Source organism: Bidens hawaiensis, unplaced genomic scaffold, assembly GCF_021521415.1.
Source record: "Bidens hawaiensis isolate Kalapana, Puna unplaced genomic scaffold, B.hawaiensis_p1.1 tig00016188_1, whole genome shotgun sequence".
Lineage (NCBI taxonomy): Eukaryota > Viridiplantae > Streptophyta > Magnoliopsida > Asterales > Asteraceae > Bidens > Bidens hawaiensis.
Window position 1 is genome coordinate 419,865 of NW_027492472.1, and position 22,898 is coordinate 442,762.

At 34.6% G+C, this 22,898-nt stretch overlaps 1 pseudogene; it reads right to left on the reverse strand.

Annotated features, from left to right (window-relative positions):
- Nucleotides 1-5,909: 5,909 nt before the first annotated feature.
- On the reverse strand, nucleotides 5,910-6,645 carry LOC143550770 (pathogenesis-related protein PR-1 pseudogene; annotated as a pseudogene).
- Nucleotides 6,646-22,898: the final 16,253 nt, after the last annotated feature.

Here is a 22,898-nt window from a genome sequence, read left to right on the forward strand (position 1 = left end):
AACCGCAACCGCCATGACGGATCGGTTATGGTTATGGTTATCTATTAACTGCTATATCGGTTACGGTTACGAGTTTGACAAAAATCTGCCCCATGCACACCCCTAAATGAAAGTTTAAGTGATATTTTTCTTTAAAAAAATGTTTTATATAAAAGAACATGCAAGTTATTAATTGAAATCTTCCTATCAAATGGAGGAATATCTCCTGCATTGGCTTTAAATGCTATCGAGACACACATGGCATTTCATAATCCTTTTCTAAAGCTAACATATGTTAGGATGGTCGAGCTTTATCTCAACAAAAACTTGGCAAAACTTGGAGGTTTTTATCTTATATAGACCGACTAATGTAAGGTATGAAATAATACAAATATTATCATATAACTTGGTGTGCAAGTTCAAATAATATCTTTATTTCATGTGCAAACCAAAACTTTGACCTTAATTGTCCTGAATCAAAATCTAAAACAAAATTATGAAAGTGGATTACAACCACTAGAATTTAGACTTTTGCCTAATTCTTGTCACATACTTGTGGCTACAAAATGTGTTGTTACAAAAATCTTGTTAAACAAGTTACCTAACATTAACAAAAATATTGTTAAAACTAACGGATCAAAAATAGTGTATTTAATCATTTAGTTTGTAATATGTTTATATCAAATCAAATTGATAAAGTAAATATTTTTTAACTAATTAAATAAAGGGATATTGGTTTTTAATACTCCCAACTTTTCCTCATTGGTAGATAACACTCCCAACTTTTGATTTGTCACTCACCACTCCCAACTTTCACCTTATTTTCCTGTACCACTATCCGTCTAAATGAACACTACACTCGTTAATGTTTTGGACTAAAAATGTCATTCAAATTAGTTGAGGGGGTAAAACAGAAATTTTATTTTTAACACACAACCTTCATTTCTGGTGACCTCGTTTTTCCGGCAACATCGTTTTATCCTGAGAATTAGAGTTTTCCGGCTATCTCGTCTTTCAGAACACCATATCCATCATTTCACCGAGCTTCACATATGAATTTGAGTTTTCCGGCGAGTTGCTGTTTCCCCAAAACCGCAACCCTCGCCTCCCGCCACCACCATTGTCTCACCCAGCTACCTTCCGGGATCGCCTGCGTGCCGGAAAATCGAGTTACAGGTTTCCGGCGAGCACCATCTTCATCATATCTCTACCGGTGTACAATCTTCATGATCTCCATCACCTTTTTACACCTCTGAACCATCTCCATTTTCTGAAGCATGAGATATTCGGAAAACTCAAATTCGCCGGAAAAACGAGGTCACCGGAAATGGAGGTTGTGTGGTAAAAATATAATTTCTGTTTTACCCCCTCAACTAATTTGAATGACATTTTTAGTCCAAAACATTAACGAGGTTAGTGTTCATTTAGACGAGGAGTGGTACAGGAAAATAGAGTGAAAGTTGGGAGTGGTGGGTGACAAATCGAAAGTTGGGAGTGTTATCTACCAATGAGGAAAAGTTGGGAGTATTAAAAATCAATATCCCTTAAATAAATAGGACTGTGCTAGAAATGGTAAATCTCATCTTATTCATCCCAAATCAGAAGTGTTTACCGAATGACAAATACAAGAACGGACAAATATAACTATTGATAAGAACTCGGATTGACAATATGATGACCTAAAACAGAAACGACAACGAGAATAAACAAAGAACAAATAAGAATCACCAATGAGACGAAAGTCACGAAACCATAGATAGAAAGCTTAGAAAGATGATCACATTGGAGAGAAACGGACGAGGGGATCACACCCTGAGGACTATGAACATCCAAATCAACCGCTAGGTTTCAGACGTTTGTTTAGTTAACATACTCCATCGAGTAAAATGATCATCCGGCCCCTCAGGTTCGAAACCTACCAAATCATCTATAAGTAGCCCAAATGAATTGACACAATTCTTTTTATCTCTAGCCCTGCTAGATGTTGGTCAAGCCAATTATCTCTAGCCCTGTTTTACCCCCTCAACTAATTTGAATGACATTTTTAGTCCAAAACATTAACGAGGTTAGTGTTCATTTAGACGAGGAGTGGTACAGGAAAATAGAGTGAAAGTTGGGAGTGATGGGTGACAAATCGAAAGTTGGGAGTGTTATCTACCAATGAGGAAAAGTTGGGAGTATTAAAAATCAATATCCCTTAAATAAATAGGACTGTGCTAGAAATGGTAAATCTCATCTTATTCATCCCAAATCAGAAGTGTTTACCGAATGACAAATACAAGAACGGACAAATATAACTATTGATAAGAACTCGGATTGACAATATGATGACCTAAAACAGAAACGACAACGAGAATAAACAAAGAACAAATAAGAATCACCAATGAGACGAAAGTCACGAAACCATAGATAGAAAGCTTAGAAAGATGATCACATTGGAGAGAAACGGACGAGGGGATCACACCCTGAGGACTATGAACATCCAAATCAACCGCTAGGTTTCAGACGTTTGTTTAGTTAACATACTCCATCGAGTAAAATGATCATCCGGCCCCTCAGGTTCGAAACTTACCAAATCATCTATAAGTAGCCCAAATGAATTGACACAATTCTTTTTATCTCTAGCCCTGCTAGATGTTGGTCAAGCCAATTATCTCTAGCCCTGTTTTACCCCCTCAACTAATTTGAATGACATTTTTAGTCCAAAACATTAACGAGGTTAGTGTTCATTTAGACGAGGAGTGGTACAGGAAAATAGAGTGAAAGTTGGGAGTGGTGGGTGACAAATCGAAAGTTGGGAGTGTTATCTACCAATGAGGAAAAGTTGGGAGTATTAAAAATCAATATCCCTTAACTAAATAGGACTGTGCTAGAAATGGTAAATCTCATCTTATTCATCCCAAATCAGAAGTGTTTACCGAATGACAAATACAAGAACGGACAAATATAACTATTGATAAGAACTCGGATTGACAATATGATGACCTAAAACAGAAACGACAACGAGAATAAACAAAGAACAAATAAGAATCACCAATGAGACGAAAGTCACGAAACCATAGATAGAAAGCTTAGAAAGATGATCACATTGGAGAGAAACGGACGAGGGGATCACACCCTGAGGACTATGAACATCCAAATCAACTGCTAGGTTTCAGACGTTTGTTTAGTTAACATACTCCATCGAGTAAAATGATCATCCGGCCCCTCAGGTTCGAAACTTACCAAATCATCTATAAGTAGCCCAAATGAATTGACACAATTCTTTTTATCTCTAGCCCTGCTAGATGTTGGTCAAGCCAATTAGCTACTAGATAGTAGATGTTAGCCTACTTGTCAATTAACCAATTCTCATTAACACAAGAGCAAAGAATTAGAACTAATATTGTTTTAGATCTATCTAGGCTATAATATAGGGTTCCTTTAATCATTCTTGACACAGTATGTGAAGTTTTTAAAAATAAACAAAAAGCGATTTGCTTAGTCAACCATGTATGTTTCAAAACATACAAAATGCAAATAAAACCTTTTTTTCTTAGTTTTAACTCTCTAGAAATGTGATCATTAATTATTTTGTAAGCAATAAAATAGTTTTGTATTATGGATCAATTTGGTTGGTCTGGTCACACTAACCTTGATTTCTCTCTCATGTGATAAGCCTTGGTTGTCACTTCATGTCTAATTAATTTATGTCGGGCCTCCATGGGCCCAGCCCATGCTCTAAAAAGTTTTATTAAATAGTTGCTAAAGTTTAGATGTAACCTGGGCCGGCTCATATTCTGCGGCTCTTTTGTTAGATAAAATTTAAGTATTTCTTAATAAAAGTTATATTCTCACAATGTAATTACAAAATACGACCAATAGGCATTTGGGCCAACTATATCCGGGTGTTTGTTAGGTGCTCCCTTTATTTAGAGGTTAATGGTTCAAATCCGCAATATGTAGGTATGGTGAATCTAGATGTAGTTTAGCCGTTAGAAAAAAAAACATAAAATATATTAAACTGGAAATAACTGAAATTTCACCTTTCATATATGAAAGCAGGGCATATACAATTATTTAGGGGTGAGTTAAAAACGGTTCGGAACCGTCAGAACCGAAGAACCGGAACCGAACCAGTGCCTCAGAACTGCTAATTTGTGTACTGGTTCGGTTCTCGGTTCTCATAATTTGCATTAAACGGTTCCCGGTTCGGTTCCGGGTAAAACCGGCGGTTCTAAACTTGGAACCGAAGAACCAGAATATTCAAAGCGTTTTAAATAAATTTACCAATCCCCATTATTTATAGAGTAACTTATTAACCGGCATCCATTCAATCATTTTTTAATTCAAATCTTTTTTCTTTACGTTCAAGAACTAGCACCCATGGTCAATTTTGATTTAAGCTATCAAGGTAATTTAATATAAAATGATATGATCTTCCATTAACCTATCGTTGCTAATGATTTATTTAACTTCAACACTTAGATTTTAATAAAAATATAACGTATGTCCATGTTGTAATCTAAATTAGTTTTACCGTGAAAGAAGACATACAATTGTATAAACTTGTTTTGCAGTTTGCAAAGTTTGCATAACTCATTTAATAAATAAATGTTCATACCGGTTCTAGCCAGAACCGATTAGCGAGAACAGGATTTAGCGGTTCTGAAACCGAACTGGTTTACTATAATAGGTTCCGATTCCGATTCTATTTTTCACTCATTTTCGGTTCCGGTTCCGGTTCGGGTCTCACGGTTCCGAACCGTTGCACAACCCTACAATTATTTATTAAGGAGAGGATTCATTTGGTAATGCGAAAAAAAAAACAAAGAAAGTTGATTTTGTAACCTATGCCAAATTTTGGCATTTGAATTTTGAGGAATTGAGGGGCTTGATTAGGGCTTGATATTATCTTTTGTGGGCTTTGGGAGCCCACTTGCAAATAACTCACCTATAAATTTGACTTTTTTCCTTCTTTCCTTTTTAAACCAAATCTATAAATAATTTTGTATTCTTTTAATACAATGCTATTTTTCATGTAAAAATATTAAAATAGTGAATTTTTCTTTAATCGTTTTTAAGCAAAACTGTTTTTTAGTTTGTATATACTTCATATATAACCTATGTAGTATGTACAACACGAGGTTGAAGTATCAATAATCATCATAATTATTAAACCTTTACATGTATGCAAATTCTAGGTGTCTATTATCTCTCTCTCACACACACAAACATACACACATATATGTTCGTATGCATGTAATCTTATAAGTTAAAGTGAACCTAGATTTTGGTTCATGTGGTTTCTTACAAGTATCAATTTTAGTGCAACTAGTTAACAACATCCACCCAACCGTTAAATACTAGTTAACAACATCCACCCCAATTTGTCTCCATATTTCAATTTTAAATCGTTTAACCTAACAGCCGATGCTTCAACGTTCCATCGCTTAACCCTACTTTTAATCAAAACGGAAGAGTTCATCATTAACGATTTATAATTTAGGGTTCCTTCGCACTATTAATCTGTGGATGGTAAGCAATGATTGGCAACATTTTTTGATCCAATAAGAGTATATGGTGAGATTTTAGGTCATTCTTGTAACACTTTTTTTTTATTGATTATGAACTTTAATATGTGTTGCTTTTATTACTTTTAGGTGAAAATGCTACCATTTTTTTTTTACTGAATCTCACATATTTAACGGTTGAGTAGATGACGTTAATTGCTTGGACTTAAATTGATAGATTTTTTAAAACAACTATCAATTAAAATTAATAGTTAAATAAAATTATTGTACAATAAATATTCAAAATAAATTCACATGGATCAAAACCGAAGTTCACTCTATATTTTATGCGAGTTTACACTATGTAATTCACCGAATTTGTAACTCTATTTTATGCATATACACATTGATCACATACATGCATGTGCATTATTTATAACACTTAGAAAAGTACAAAGAACCCGAATAGATCATTTTAATCTATTAGACTTAAAGACATATTAACTCACATAATTTATTCCACATATCATTAATCTGTCTCTAAACTCTCTTTAATGTTTTGGATACAAGATAAGACACATTTTGATTTATTGGCATGCTGTCTACCAAAAATACAATAATAATCACTCAATAAGGTTTCTCACCAATATAATTACCCGGAGGATAATAATTACATGTCATGAAAACACCTCTACCACCAAAACATGTAACTCTAGCACACCCAATCCTCTTAGTCTTTTTCCACACAATTTGTGTATAATGCCCACACTCCCTTCCTCCGTAACACTTATTCGAGCCATAGCTATACCAACGTTGCTCCGCGACCCACACCAATGCTGCTTGAGCCGGTGTCCACCCATCACCACTACCCCAAAATATATTCTCCCCATACGGTCCATTCGAATGCTTTAGCAAGCAATCTTGACGCCTTTGTCTAGCGTACATGTCAGCATATCGTGCTAGACCTGCGTCCCACACGAGTGGTGGCATTCGCAGGGCGGCTCGAGCCTTGTTTTGAAGAGTTAAGAACTGGTTGATGATATTGGTTTGTGGTTTAGTTTTTTGTTTTGGTGGTGTGAGTGCATTGAATGAGTTTGAAGTGAGGAAAATATAGAGGATAATAAACAAAATAATTAGAGGTGGTTTTTGAGACATTGTGGGATTGAGTTTGAGGTTTCATTTGAGTTGGTATATAAGTGTTGGATTTTTGTCGAATATTATTAAAAATTTAAGATGAAATAAAGTATATGGTTGTTGGGTTTGGAGAATTTAAGGCGCAAATGAAGGTGGCACCCATGTTCGATAATGATTACCATTTTGTTTTTGTTAATTCATTTTGTATTTTATATAAGAATAAAAGGGTTGAAATATAGCCGCTTTTCATTATAATTATTGGAATATTTTTGGTGTAACAAATTAATATTTTGTTACGTAAACTTGTTTCATACAAGTTATTTCATTTAAGCTTGGGCATACACGTTGAGAGGGACGGACTCAATACGTATAAAAAAATTCATAGACTAGAGGGGGGCGGGCTCAAAATTTCGGTCGGAAACGGGTGAATTACACCATGTATACAAATTTTCGGCTGAAAAATGATAAATATTCACTGCTGAGCGAAAAAACGGAAGAGACCGGACTCAAAATTTCAGTCGGAAACGGGTGAATTTACACTATGTATAAAAATTTTATAGGCTGAAAAATGATAAATTTACACTGCCGAGCGAAAAAACGGAGGAAGCCAGGCTCAAAATTTCGGTCGGAAACTGGAAAATTTACACTAAATATAAAAATTTTCGGACAAAAAAGGTCAATTTTACGCTACCGAGCAAAACCGGCCTCAAAATTTCGGTCGAAAACGAGCAAATTTACACCATCTATAAAATATTTCGACCAAAAAAGGATAAATTCACACTGCCGAGTCAAAAACGGAGGGGACGGGGCCACCCCTGGCCTCAACTAAGCTACGCCCTTGATAATAATAGCTATAGTCATGTGTTATATATGGTTTTTTAACTATATCAATTTATAAAAAGAATATTATAGTTTGAATGGTTTTAAAGTTAAAAAAGTTGAAATGTGTTTAATGTTTTAACGAATTAATTCCATTATTTTGTTTAGTCTTACAAGCAGGTTGGATTAAGTAAAATATATAATAAGACAATATATGCGTATGAAAGGGCAAGAGGTTTGTCAACGTTATTAAAAATATATTATGTATCAAATTTATATCATAGTTGAATGAAACATATTATATTAATATTGGTTTGTTCATTCCTTTTTATTGTGTATTGTTTATGATTTTCGTTCAATTTATACTCTTTCATATCATATCTTAGGGTATCCGTTATAGGAGGGGTGAAAAGTAAGATGCGAAAGAGTGAATCACGATACATATACGGCTAGACACTGAGATGGTAAAAGAGGTTTTTACATATCAAAGACGCGTTATCTTTATACATACCTTTCCATGGGCATGCAATTTGAAGTTTTAAAAGAATATTGTTCCATCTTCTATGACTCGAACACAATTATAGAACGAGTTATGCTCATAGAGAATTCAGTTTAGATTTAAGGCGCCACCAACATTTCATTAGTGGTGTGTTGTTTGCGGTCATTAACAGATTTAAATTGTAACCTTGTGGGTATGCAGGTTTGTATATTAAAAAACCAAACGGGTCGGGGGCAATTTGGTCAAGTCAATAAAAAACAAAGAACATGAAAGGGAAATTTTGCACATTTAAAAACTGTTATATGCATGTTTAAATACAACGAGTCAGGGTAGTCTGCTCAAGTCCGTTAAGGGAAAGAACAACTTGTTTTATAAAGTTTGGTGAAATGCCTAGAAAAAATAAAAAGTTGTGGTTGGGAAGGTTATAGTAGCCAAAGCCATTGGAATTCTTAGTTTATACATTAAGTTCAGCTCGATTTTGGTTAACGCTATAAATTGAACGATGCAAACCCCTAATCCATAATATACATATCAGAATCTGAGCACGGACGGGACCTTCGTTGTGAAGATTCAGGTGCGTTAATGTTTGTAAATAGTGATGACATTATGTACTACACGGGCATATAACAAACAAATATCAACCTCCTACTCGGTACTACCTATTCTATTTCCATATATCAATCATTAACATATTTAAAAGTTACTCGTTTAATGGCTTCAAGTTCCATCTCTAGTTTACTGCTTTTGTAGAATCTATAAGAAGCCAAAAATTGAAACCTTAGATGCACCTTGGTATTACGCTACATGTACACAATCAAAATATGCACATCAAATATATAAAAAGGGAGCTAAAATACTTTTAACATTAGAATCAAAAACTTTTATTTGTTACACATTACCTTCGTTCTTGCATTTAACAATATGCCTAAGTACTTATGTATATGATGTATATTGTTGCACTTATGGAAGTAGCCTAGAACAGATAAACATTTAGTTAATAACTTTAGCAAATTGCGGCATGCAGTGGGTTTGGTGAATCCGTTTAATAAGTGAACATCTAGTTATGAACCATTTAGGATTATCCTAGTTTGGAGAATTCGACAGGTCTTTTGACCCGCAAAATTTTAAGCTTAAACGGGTTAAACGTCTAGGAGTTCACTATAAAGCAAAAAAATGAATATGGTTGGTACTATGTCAGCATAAAAGGGTGTGGAGAACCACTAGAGAGTGCCACGTCAGATTTTTTGTTATTCTTTTATACAAAGTTTTGATAGATATTAAGCTAACCATTAAATGTTAATACATATATTGGAGATGGCTTAACCAACCATAAAACTATGTTTTAATTCCATGTGCATAAAAAGAATAAAAAAGATATTTCGTTTGAGAGAACCATAGAAAACCAAAATATATTACTATAGTTAAAAAATATTCTGTAAATAATTATTAATATATTATCGTTTATAGTTTTTATGAGGCATCTCAAATATTTATATTGAAAAAAAGATTACTGAATTAGTTTTTAAGAGGCCTAAGCCCTAAATAGTTTGGCCCAAAACTATGGCCTGAATTTGCACTTTTTAGGTATATACTGGCCCAAAACTAAGCCCTTCTAAAAGGAAAAAAAATCAGCATACGAGGTGTTATAATATGATAAACATTTGAAATAATAATAATATTAAAACAATTATAACAGTGGTGGTGGTGGCGGTGTCGAAAAAATAAGACGGAATGAAATGTAAAAGAAGGAGCTGGGAAGGAATGGGATTTCTTATGTAATCGTTGATTCCATGAATTCATTGACGAACCATATATATTTTTTTTCTTTTCATTTCCTCACATAGACCAGTTCCATTCCACTTGTTATTCTGCGTACGAGACGCGATCTAACAAATCTAAGAGTGGAGAAAGTGATGGTTAGTATGAAATAGAGTGAAAATACTTGTTTTAGAAAGTAAGGAATACTAAATTTACTGTGCACGAACAATTAGAAATGGACAAGCAAGATATAGATTTACTTATGGTCCGAAGGAGATGAGATCATGGATGAGAATGGAATTATGAATCAAAGTGTCCCAATGGAAGTGGTGATAACACTTGTTTCCACTAGCTATTTGTCAATTTCAAAAATGTCAACTTCTGCTTTTTATTTTTTTTCACATAAACGCATATAGTGACGAAATCACACTTCAGTTTTTATTCAACTAAAATGACACCCTCATAAAAAGTTACAACTCCACTTGAATTAATCATCATTTTATCTTAATATAGATTTTTGACAAATCTGTATAGTAATTAAGCAAATGAAAGTTCCACTTTGAAGGATTAATCTTGAATTATTAGTAAAGTTAAAGGTTTATTTTGTTAAGTTATAATTTAGTTATTTGAATTGTAGTAGGTTTAGGAAATGTATGTCTTGGAAAACAAGTTTAGTGAGTCTATAAATAGGTCTAGTTTATTAGTTTTATTGGTGAGAGTTGAGAGAGTTGAGAGGGAGTTAAGAGAGAGTCAAAGAGTCTCATCTCCATGTACGTTTGTTAAGTTCGTAAAGTTCGTTTGTTAAGTTCGTTTGATTATATGAAAAGAGTCGAGGGTCGTTACCCCAATATCCCGTGTTAGTTTGTTTGATAAGTTCGTTTGATTCGATTGTTTGATCCGCCTGGGCCAACAATTGGTATCAGAGCTACACAAAGCTAGTACTAAAGTTCGAAGAGAGCAGCCGATCACAACAAGAGTTTGATCATGGTAAAGAAGCCACTTATCGATATAAAAGATCGATCATCGAGTCATGGCCAGTGATAAAGAAGCAGGAAGTTCAGGAACAATGAAAGAAACGATAGGTAGTTTTGTGTTACAAGCACCAAAGTTAACTTCAACCAACTACACGTCATGGTCGGTTATAGTGAAAATTATTTTGGGTGCGAATGGTTTGCATGATGCGATTGATAAGGAAAAGGGGACTGGAATTGAAGAAAGAAAGAAGTTTATGGCATTGGGTGTTATCTTTCAAACCCTACCTGAAGATGTGATGCTTCAGATGGCCAAGTATTCAGAACCGAAAAATGTTTGGGAAGCGTTAAGAGTTCATTATCTTGGTGCAGAAAGAACTCAGAAAGCTCGTGTTCAAATGCTAAGAACCGAGTTAGATGCATTGAAGATGGGGGAGACAGAAAGTATTGATGATTATGCAGCGAAGTTGGGTGGAGTACAATCAAAGTACAAAAGCTTAGGAGCGGTACTTGAAGAAGAGGTTTTGGTAAGAAAGTTCTTGAACTCTATGCCGGATAAATGTTTACCTATTGTTTATTCGATGGAGCTACTCGCAGACATCGAAACAATGGCGTTTGAAGATGTGGTTGGACGTTTGAAGGCATATGAAGAAAGAAACAAGTTCAAGAATGTGAATGGAAGTTCATCCCAAAGTCAGCTCTTGTTCACCCAAAACGAAAAGAAAGTTGAAAACTACCGAGGACATGGTAGAGGCCGTGGAAGATACAACGGACGAGGAAGAGGGAACCAAAGATGGATTGGTGAAAGAAAGAATGATGAACGGGGTGAATACCGAAAAGGAACCCTGAAGAATGGGAAGATAGAAGGAAGTATGTAACGTGCTACAACTGTGATAAGATTGGGCACTACTCGAATGAATGTAAAGAACCGAGTAAAGGGAACGATGAAGTAAATCTGACAAAGAAAGGAGATGACGTTGATCCTTCTTTGTTCATGGCAGTTGGTTCAATAAATAAGGTAAGTTTGAATGAAGAAAGGGTTATCCCTGGTGTTTTTGAAAAGGATGAAAAGAGTGAAGGTACATGGTACTTAGACAATGGTGCTAGTCATCATATGTCAGGAAAGAAAGAGTTCTTTACTAACTTGGATGAAGGAGTTTCGGGTCAAGTGAAGTTTGGTGATGGATCCGAGATCGAAATCAAAGGTAAAGGTAATGTGACTGTAATAAGTAAGACTGGTGAAACGAAAACGTTTTGTGATGTTTTCTATATCCCTAAGTTGAAGATCAATCCTCTTAGCTTGGGAAAGTTGGATGAAGAAGGACGTAAGATTGAAATAGCCAATGGTACATTGAGGCTATATGATCAGAAAGAGAGATTGTTGATGAAGGTTCAGAGAAATCTGAATAAGACGTACAACATCAAGCTTCAGGTATGTTGTAATCCTAATAACTTTGAAGTTGAAAAGAAAGAAAGTTATGATGTGAAATCGATTATGAAAGTGAAGGATATTCGGTTTGGAACGATCCCGAATGATTTGTTTGGAGTTCGTGAAAGTATTAGTCAAGAACGAGTTGATGAGAAGAAGTGATTCGAGAAAGAAAATGACAATGTGGTTTCAAAGTTAAGTGCGGAAGGAACGAATGCTAAGATTGAAGAATCAGTGAAGCAAGTATGCTATAGTTAGTTGAAAAGGAGGAACAAATGCAAGAAGAAATACAATTCAAGATTAAGGGGGTGAATGAAGGATTAATCTTGAATTATTAGTAAAGTTAAAGTTTATTTTGTTAAGTTATAATTTAGTTATTTGAATTGTAGTAGGTTTAGGAAAGGTATGTCTTGGAGAGCAAGTTTAGTGAGTCTATAAATATGGTATAGTTTATTAGTTTTATTGGTGAGAGTTGAGAGAGTTGAGAGGGAGTTAAGAGAGAGTCAAAAAGTCTTATCTCCATGTACGTTTGTTAAGTTCGTGAAGTTCGTTTGTTAAGTTCGTTTGATTATATGAAAAGAGTCGAGGGTCGTTACCCCAATATCCCGTGTTAGTTTGTTTGATAAGTTCGTTTGATTCGATTGTTTGATCCGTCTGGGCCAACACACTTGTCATAATTTTTTAGGCCTTGTGTACCTTTCCGATTGTCTGTTTTTTTACTTAATAAATAAGTTTGTTTTCGATTCTCTTTCTTAACTTTAAATTATCATTTACTTTTTCCGCTTCTTTTATTCGATCTATCGTATATTTATTATTGTTTATATACTTATTTCTATATCTCTATTACTAAATATTTAATTTTAATTTAATATTTTCTTTATTTAACATGTATAATACAAAAGTTTCTAGCCTACTTGTTGGCATATAGGTTAGTGATTCATCAGTTTTTACCCATATTCGGTTTTCTAACTAAACGCTATGGATGGCTTATTGAAAGTTCCGGTCTATCTTCACTGACGAATATGCGACAAATCTTTTTAATCAAATAGTAGCTTACACAATTGGAAGTTCTTAAAAATATTGTGCATGCGGCATAAATGATTAAACACGAAGATTCAAAAAGAAAACATGTACCTTATTATTCATTATAAAATTAGATCACATTTTTTTCATGAAAATAGTAACAAATAAATACTTTTTATAAAGTTCTGAAATCTTGTACATACGATCAAACATGATCTTTACTATGTACCACCACAATTGATCGGAGCGACCTAAACCTCACCTCAAAGCTTTTAACATGTGATGATATTTCACTATCATTGGTCATTTCGTTTTCCTAAGTTTTGAGGATCATAATGTTCTAAAACAACAAAAATGGGCCTTGCCCACAAATATATGGAAGCACCATGCCAATATTGCAAATTTGACTTACATTGATTCTATCCATTTCCGAAGCACTGTCCATCTCTGTATTTTCTAAGTATATATCATTAGAGTATTTTAGAGTATGCGGAATAGACCAGTTTCGGGTATTATTAAGAAGAGATGAAAAGATGTGGAGGAGAAGAGAGAATAAACGTTTTTGTGCAAGAAAGTCAAAATTGAATCATGTCATTCGGGTGGGAAGAGAGAAGGGTTACTATTGGGGTGTTTTCGAAACCAAATTTACTTTTTAAGGAGCAAATTTTAGACATATAGTGGACACATGCTTATGTGATCACGTTTTTTAAATTCGCTATTGTGAAAACTCTTATAATGTACTATTTATATGGGAATCTCTAAGGTATATACTAAAATTTATATAAGTTTTTATATAACAAGGTTGTCAAGCCGTGCTTTGCCATGAAGCTGGTTATCATACGACGGGATGTTGAAATGTGTAAGGTTTGGTTTCAAGGAAATGCAGTTAAAAATATAAAAAATAATAATAAAAGAAAGCTTGGAGCATGTATACATGCATGCTTCGATGAGTTGTGCATTATTATGCAAAGTCTGTTCTTACTAGACTGTTTTAGCTTTTCATCGGTAAAATGTGTATACCTTGGATCAAACTATATGTTTGCGCTTATGGTCTGAATGTTGTCTAGTCAGACTAACTTATGCATCAAATGGTATTAAAAACGTTTTAACTATTTTAAGGAAATCAAAAACATTTTCAGGGTTTTGTTAAGAGTTAAACATATTCTCCTTGTAATGATTCTTGAAATTACAATTCCTTTATGGCAACTATTTATCTTTCTTGAACTATATATAGATAAACTATAGGTTTTATATTAATCACCTAGATCATGGGATCTAGTTTTATAACATATATATATACACACACACATTTACAAGGTCTAGTTTCCAAACAATTACCAATAGCCAATCATAAAATCAAAGAGTTAGCATCAAAGGTTTCACCTTATCAAGTTTGATTTTCATAGGCTTTCTTAAATGTATACATGGAGAAATTAAGAAAGCAAATATGAGTGGAACACTGAGTTAGTGATGGAACTATTCATGTTTGGTATGTCATAGGTTTAAGTTCGATGAAGAAACAAGAGAATGTATGTATGTATCGAGACTAATTGATTCTTGTGGTTGGAATGTCTCCTACATGGGCATATCATAGTAACTAGATTGAAACCTCAAAATAATGATAACCACATGATTTTCTAATTGTAGAGAGCCATTTTAGGTGGTCAAGTTAGGTACATGAAATGACTAGAGATCACGCAAAGACTTCCATAATAAGTTTCTAAACCGATTAAACTTCTAATGTTCCTTAAAATAACCTAAGGTACCTTGAGTTTTATCAATCACTAAGCTATCATGTTTTCATGATCAAAGACATTACATGAATAGATAACAAAAATATTATGATGAAGAGAGCACCATATGTGATCTCTAAGCAATTGTTACTTAGAAGGTGTTGAAAAGGCATACTGACCCTTGTTACCTTTAGACATTATCCATGCTGCTTCCCTTGCAAAGTTATGGAGTTATGCAAGCGATATAAGTCATTGCTCCATGTAGGGGTGCAAATAAGCCGAGCTACTCAAAACATTACATGATAAAAAGCTCGAAATGAGCCAAGATTTTTCGAGTTTGAGCCGAGCCTGAGCCTCAAATAAAGCTCATTTAGTTATCGAACCCAAAATCAAGCCTTGTCTGGAAATTTCGTTTAGTCTCGTCGAGTCTTAACGAGCCTTGTGTATTTTTAAGTTTGACATCTTTTGGACTTCATTGTATTAAGTTCACATTTCATAGACAAGCTCGAGCCAAGCTTATGCTCTTCTAAGCTTTTTCTCAAAATAAAAAAAAATGTATATAAATTAATTAATAGATAATAAACGAGTCGAGCCCTAGCCAAGCTTGAGCTTGTAAAAACAACTCAGGAGCCGAGCTTAAACTTTAGGAAAAGAGCTCAAAACGAGCCAATCTTGAACTCGAGCCCTCATAAGTCAAAACGAGCTAAGCTCAAGCCTAATTGAGCTCGGGCTCGGTTCGGCTCGACTCGTTTTTGCACCCTTAGTTATATGTCATTTTTACGGTAATTTTTGAACGGAAGCAATGCATGCACTTGTCATGCAATTATCTGGACCAAGACTCCAAGAGTAAAGAGAGTAGTTTGCATGTAAGTGGTAGGTACTATATTTGAGGCATTATGTTTTATCTAGTTTTTGAGCTTTTTATCATGTAATGACTAAACTTTACAAATGACCAATAACGTTAAACGAAAAGCTGGTTTATACATTCTATTAAACGTTTAGCTAACATTTAAAAGTTCCACTTAACTTATTATTTTGTAAGTAAAAGAACTTGTAGCTAAATCAGGAGTAGCTAAATGCTCAATGGCATATATCAATGTGTGGTGATATTGTAGAAGACTAGAATCCTTTCAAATAGTGAAGGTTCAAGTTCTATTGTGAACTACATGGTGTAAATCAGGTGTACGTAGGTTATTCAAGTTCCATTGTTAACTAAATGGTGTAAATTAGGAGTAGGTTATTGGACTTGAGTAGTTGAGTTTGCTGTTAAAAAATTGCTTTAATTAGTGTTATTATTAGTGTAATCAAGTTCAAAACAAAAAAAAAATAATAATAAAATAATTGGATCTTAATAAGTTAGAGAGTGATATATGAGCTACTTGACCGGTATTAATGGTCTTAATAAAAATGTTTGTTAAAAATCACATCTTAAAGTTGCTTACAACACTTGGATCTCTCCTGTTTAACATTTTTATTTATTATAATCCACCACAATAATGAGATCCATCATGTTAAGTGGGGTCCACTCTCAAAGTAACAATCCAACTTTGTTTCTTATTTATTTAATTTTTAGTTACTCAAATGCATTAGTTAAAAATGTGTGGTTAGTCAATGGCTTCCTATCTACGTGGTATTGATGTAACGTTTTAACTAATGGCATCTAGTCAGCTCAAAATACATAGACTAAAAGTTGTTCAAAACCTGAAGAGTTATACGTTCTCAAGCTAACACTTATATTTCTCTTAACTCGAGTTCAAAGTCATCTAAAATTATTTAACTGCTTGCCAATATTCAAGAAATACAAAACTGCATGTTCTTACTTTTTATGTATTTAAAAGAATATTACAAAGACAATTAGCATAGAACATCTAGAAAATATAATGGACCTATGGTTTGCTAGAAGGCAACAACATTGTAAGATTATCTCTCCTCCTCACTGCATTATGTCTGTATATTAGAGAACCAAACTCACCGCAAACATAGCCGACAGAGAAGATCATCGTATCATGTTAATTAATCATGGTACAATTATTTCCTTAGTATATTATAATCTAATATTAATGTCAATTAATTATTTTTCATTTGCATCGCTTTTGACGATTGGAGAACATTTCCCCTTATCCCCATGTGCGTGCCTCCCTCTTCATTTTAATTAGGTTATATCACTAAACATACGAATCCATGCACTACACGTACTACGGACTTCTGTGTATAGGAATTATTAATTGTTAAAAGTTATTTTTTTAACGCCAGTTGGCTTAATCCAGTCGTACGAAGCCCTCAAACGCTTCCAAGTTATTTACAGTTCCAGCGAAAACTTACACACCCAAAGGTCCAATGGTGTTAAACCCGGATACCCACATGATCGAACCGGAGATCACAAAGATCTCGGTATTCTTTCATTGAGCCACACATGTCTTCCCAAAGTGTTGTCTGTAATTATTGAACTTGAATCTCCATTAAAAAACCTAGACTTCCTACCACTACACAACGTTGGAAATTACAAATTATTTTGTTTTGTTTATTAAGTTATACTGTGTTTTCTTTCTTTTTCTTCTTTTATTGAAATATATGTAAATCCTAACCAGATTATAACTGATAGGTTCTTTTTATGAAGTAGCTAGCAAGACAATTTTTTAACCAAAAAGACAGAAATAGGAGATATAACAAAAACATGAACACCACTATGATATGGTGGTCATGAGTTTTATCCAATGTTCACTTAAGAGTTTCTTTTGTTTGGCATCGTAGGTTTGAATCCCACTCTTGGCAAACATCACTAGATTGATTAGGCCTCACGAGATCTATCCAACTATTGCATATATGGGTGGCAATTTAAACTAATAGTTAAAAGGAAAAAAAAATATGTAGTGATTTTAGTCTTACAAGAATATACTTGAGTCATGACTAAACTAATCATTAGTACAAAGTATCCGTAACATTTCTCACATGTCATTTACCTTTTGCTTTGAATTATAAGGGTGTATTTACTAGCTAGTGATAGTAGTTAAGGGCGTCATAGTATATATTCAAAACATATCATATACTCATGTGTGTTTTGTAAAGGAATCATTCTTGCTGGTTTAATTGAAGACAAAATGTTGGTTACTATATTAAACTGAAACTATACTCCCATCACCATTTTGTACTTAATTTCTGAAATCAATGCAAGATTTGAAGTCATCTTGATGGAAGAGTTTTGGTCGTATAATAATAATAATAATAATAATAATAATTATTATTACTATTAAATTGTTTAATTTACATTCCTTCTATTTGGTGTCTCATGTTTATTTTTAACAAGGATATTAGATTTTTATAGTCTAAAATTTGATCAACCGGCTGGCATGACTGCTTGAGTCTTAACTTTCAACTTATTTTTCTTCGATGAGATTTCTACTAATAGAGTCTAACCTCATTAGTTCATTATGACATGACTGCTTGAGTATGTAGACTGCATATGTGTCATATATCACCTCTCTCTCTCTCTAATGTAAAACTAATTTTTAAATTATTGTGTGTAGAGAATTTTAAAGTTCGTTAATATTTTAACCTACATTTCATTTACCGCACCTTAACTCATGAGGTGAGTGATATGTCACTCGTTAACTCTTGCCAACTCATTTTAATGCCCTGAATGTCATGGTATATCTCTAGGGCGGGCTCAACGAATGTCGAGGCCTAAATTGAAACAAGATTTTGTGGCATTTTCATGACAATTGTTAAGAAAAAAAATATACTTATTACAAGTTTTGAACTCAACCAATTCTTTATTAACAACCACCATACTAATACGTTACTTTGAGTTACTTTATCCATTATAATATATCTATATATAATAATTTTTTTTAACTTTAAGGCCTTAAATAAATGTGGACCTCGCTGTCTCACGAACCAACCTTGTATATCCCCGAGTCTTATCCTTACCATATTCACCGTCCGTTGTAATTAAATAATATACTAGATTTTTCTTTATGCACTTTCTAAGAATTCTTTTTGTTACTTTTCTTTAAATTTAACCAAACGATAATCAAGACTACTCATATAGATTACTTACTTTCATAAATTTTAATATTTATTGGAAATATTTATAGACTAAAATAACTAATGAAACTTGAATAATTTCAAAGAAAAAATAAAACTTTGAATGATTATAGTAAAACAGTAAAAAAACTAATTAATTACTAATAAGCTTATCAACTTTTTTTTATATAGTAATAATGGTCTATATCCATTTATGATATTCTAGTGCATGTTATAAAATGAGAAAGTGTGACCGACAAGAGACTCCATGGTTGCCACTACTGGAGGCGACAACTCTTCGCCTCCCACTCATTCTCCTAGATATCTCTATCCACAATTTTATATTAATATTAACCAACACTCACCATTTAACACCTTATATAACGTAACATAAACGCCCTATTCATGTACTTAAAACAAACCATTTTCAAACTCACCTTATAACACATTCAAGATTTCAAGCCATGAGTTTCTTCAATCTAAACTTACCCGAAAATGACCTCAATTCGCCTTCGTTATCGACTAATTTGTCCCCTCTAAACAACCCCGAACAACGAGTTTTCCCTTGCAACTACTGCTGAAGAAAATTCTATAGCTCACAAGCACTTGGAGGCCACCAAAATGCTCATAAAATAGAAAGAAACTTAGCTAAGAAGAACCGTGAAGTCGTTTCAAGTGTTAAAAACTCATTCAGCGTACTTTAGCCAACTACAACCCAAGTCAAGATCGGGTTCTGGTGGCTCGAGCCATGGTAGACAAGTGCAAGTGCAACCGCTGGTTGTGACCGGGATTAACCATCAAGAACATGTTGGAAGGTTTAGTTCTAGTGGTTATAGTTTTAAGATGAGAGTGTTTAAGAAGATTTTGGCCAGCTTGATTTGTCTCTTAGACTTTGAGCAACTAACTTTTAGTGTGATGAATATTCTGATGTTAAATTCCATCTTGATTTGTATTGTGATCAATGCATTTTCCTAATTCTAGGAAATTAAACACTACTAGAAAAAAGACTTTTAATGACTCGCATTGCGAGTCATAAATGGGTATAGATGACTTGCAAATGCGAGTCATTGATAGCCCAGTCATAAATCAATTATGACTCACACTCGCGAGTCATAATTTATGACTCACATTTTTTTTTTTTTTTGAATGTTAATACTTTCCTCCTATTATTTACATTAAACCACCATTGCCAGGAATCGAACCCTGGACCTCTCACCCAAAGGCCAAAGTCTTTACCATGACTCACATTTTATGACTCGCCTTTATGACTCACATTCACATTTATGACTTACACATTATGACTCTCATTTATGACATGACACGCAAAGTTGCGAGTCATGGTATTATTTTTTTAAAAAAAAATTATTTATTTATTATTATTATTGTTATTATTATTATTATTATTATTATTATTATTATGCATTCTAATATTTAAATTAATGACACAATTATACAAAATAAACCTTTTATTTCATTTCTTAATTAAGCATCCTACATCAAAATGTTACAAAAAATATTTTTTTAGTCAATACAAGAAATCATTCTCGCAAAACAAACTGAACCGCATAGCTTGCCCATTCTTCACGAACCACGTCAAGATCCGCATCCGTGTATACCTCTTTGCCTCCACCAACCTAAGAAGAAAAAAAAGACGTTACAAACTTGGTCGGGTCAAAACACATTCGATCACAACAAACCAATAAAAGAGTAAATTACACTTATATTGTTATTGACGAGTATGTCAAGTCCGTCACGAACTATCTCCTTCATGAAGTTTAAGATATAACATCCGCACTCTATACTTCCCGGTTGAGTTGGACACTACAGAATAACATATTCAAAGTTACAGATTATGATTGAATGATAATACAAGATCATAACAGCCCGCGGATCATAATAACGCTCAGATCAGAACAACGCACGAGCCCGGATCAGATCAGCACGTGCGCAGTCAGTTCAAATCTGCGCGCGCGTGCAGATTAGTATGTGTACAGTTCAGACAAGATATGATAATAACGCGTGCAATTCAATTTCCATTTAAAGAAATTAAGTACTCACCTTGTTGTTGACCCAATTGACTTTGATATGCATGTTGGCTCCCGTTTTTACAGCGTACACTATCATTGCGCTACAATATAAATTTTGAAATATATCAATGAATATTGGCGTGGAGTAACAAATTTGCCCATCCCACGTACATGCCCATGTACTTTTTATATGTGTTTCGTTGTGTGAAATTGAGTCTAACTCGTCATTTTCTGAATTATTTAGTTTACTAATTTAGAAAAATGTAGTTAAATAATTAAAGAAAGCGCGCGCTGACCCGGTTCAGCACGCGCGCAGTCCGGTTTTGCACGCACGCAGTCTATGTCAGCGCGCGCGCAGAGTCTGGGTCAGCGCGCTCAGAGTCCGGGTCAGCGCGCGCGTAGAGTTCGGGTCAGTGCGTGTGGTCCGGGTCAGCGAGCGCGCGCAGAGTCAGGGTCAGCGCGCGCGCGTAGATTCTGGTTCAGCGCGCACGCGCAGTCCGGTTCAGCGCGCGCACGCAGTCCGGTTCAGCGCACGCGCAATACGAATCAGCGCGCATGCGCCATCCGGTTCAGCGCGCGCGCAGTCCGGGTCAGCGCGCGCGCATTTTGCTTCTGTATTTTTTTTTTAAATAAAAAATGATCTATATGAATTTACATCTGTAGTTATTTCTTTAAAAGTTCATGAATAGTTAACATATTAAAATATAAGTTACAACAGAATTAAGCACAACCAAGAACTGAAATAATATTCCCTCGGCATCCATGCGCGTACACTAACAATCTTCATCAATCTCTACTGAAGCGAAGCCTGGTGTAAGATCAACAGTAGACTCAAACTCCAACATATCATCAATTTCAGCAATTGCTTCAATCACAACTTTTAACGTATAGTTCGGGTTCGGCTCATTTATGTAACACCCCGAAATTTCTAATATAATGTTAATTATATTATTTAATAGTAGAGGGGAAGTTTACTCGGGTAAGCGGAGAAATAAATAAATAGAGCAGGAGCTAGTATGGGTCGGGCTAGTGTTGGTTAATGGATATGGGTTATGGACTTGGGTCATGAAGGAAAGAAGGATGAAACCATGGGCTTAAGCCCATGATCCATAATTATAAAAGCCTTAATCACCCAATTATCATTCATTTCTCATAATCTATACACCACCCAAAACACACACTTAGCTCTCTCTCATCCTACTCACTCTCTCTCTAAGCTGAAACCAAGAAGAAGAAGAATAATTGTTTCCCGACCCGAGATAATGATAGTATGATATTGTAGAGATACAAACCCGTTAGATTTAGTCACGAAACAACGAGCCGACACCGTTAAACCGTTGAAGTCACGAGATCCGGGTGGAATCAGGTATAAACCGAACCTAAAATGAGCTTAGGGATCACCCTAGCTCAAATTTGGATCGAACGGGACGAAAAACGGTGAAAACGGTGGCCAAGCGAGTGAGATCTCGCTTTTCCGGCGAGATTCACGTTTTTCCGGCAACGGCGGCGCCGAAAGGCGGCGCCGGAAAAGTCAGGTACGAGGTAGCATATGTCAGAGAATGTTTCTGACCTAACCCTAATTCGTTAGCGGGGAAAGGACGAACCAGAAGTAATTCGTTAAGGGGGAATAACGAACTAACACTAATTCGTCACTTCCATTCGTTAAGAAGAGATAAAGAATTAGAAGCCAGTTCGCTATGTTAAGATGACGAACCGGTATAACCAATTAAGCTAGCGAATTAGGCAGTGAAGCAGATAACGAATTAGATTGTGATTTAATAGCGAATTAGAACTTGATCTGATAACGAATTAGGCTTAATTCTTTATACAAAAATGAGTTAACGAATTAATTAATAATTCAAAATCGTAGTGAAAAATGTGATAAGACAATTTAAAATCGACCCCAGCCAGGGGCTCTACCCCTTGGACCCCCGCTAGGGGCTGCCGCCCCTAGAACCCTGCTCCCGAACCCCCGTTCGTTGTGGGTAATAATTGAGACTAGAAAGACGAT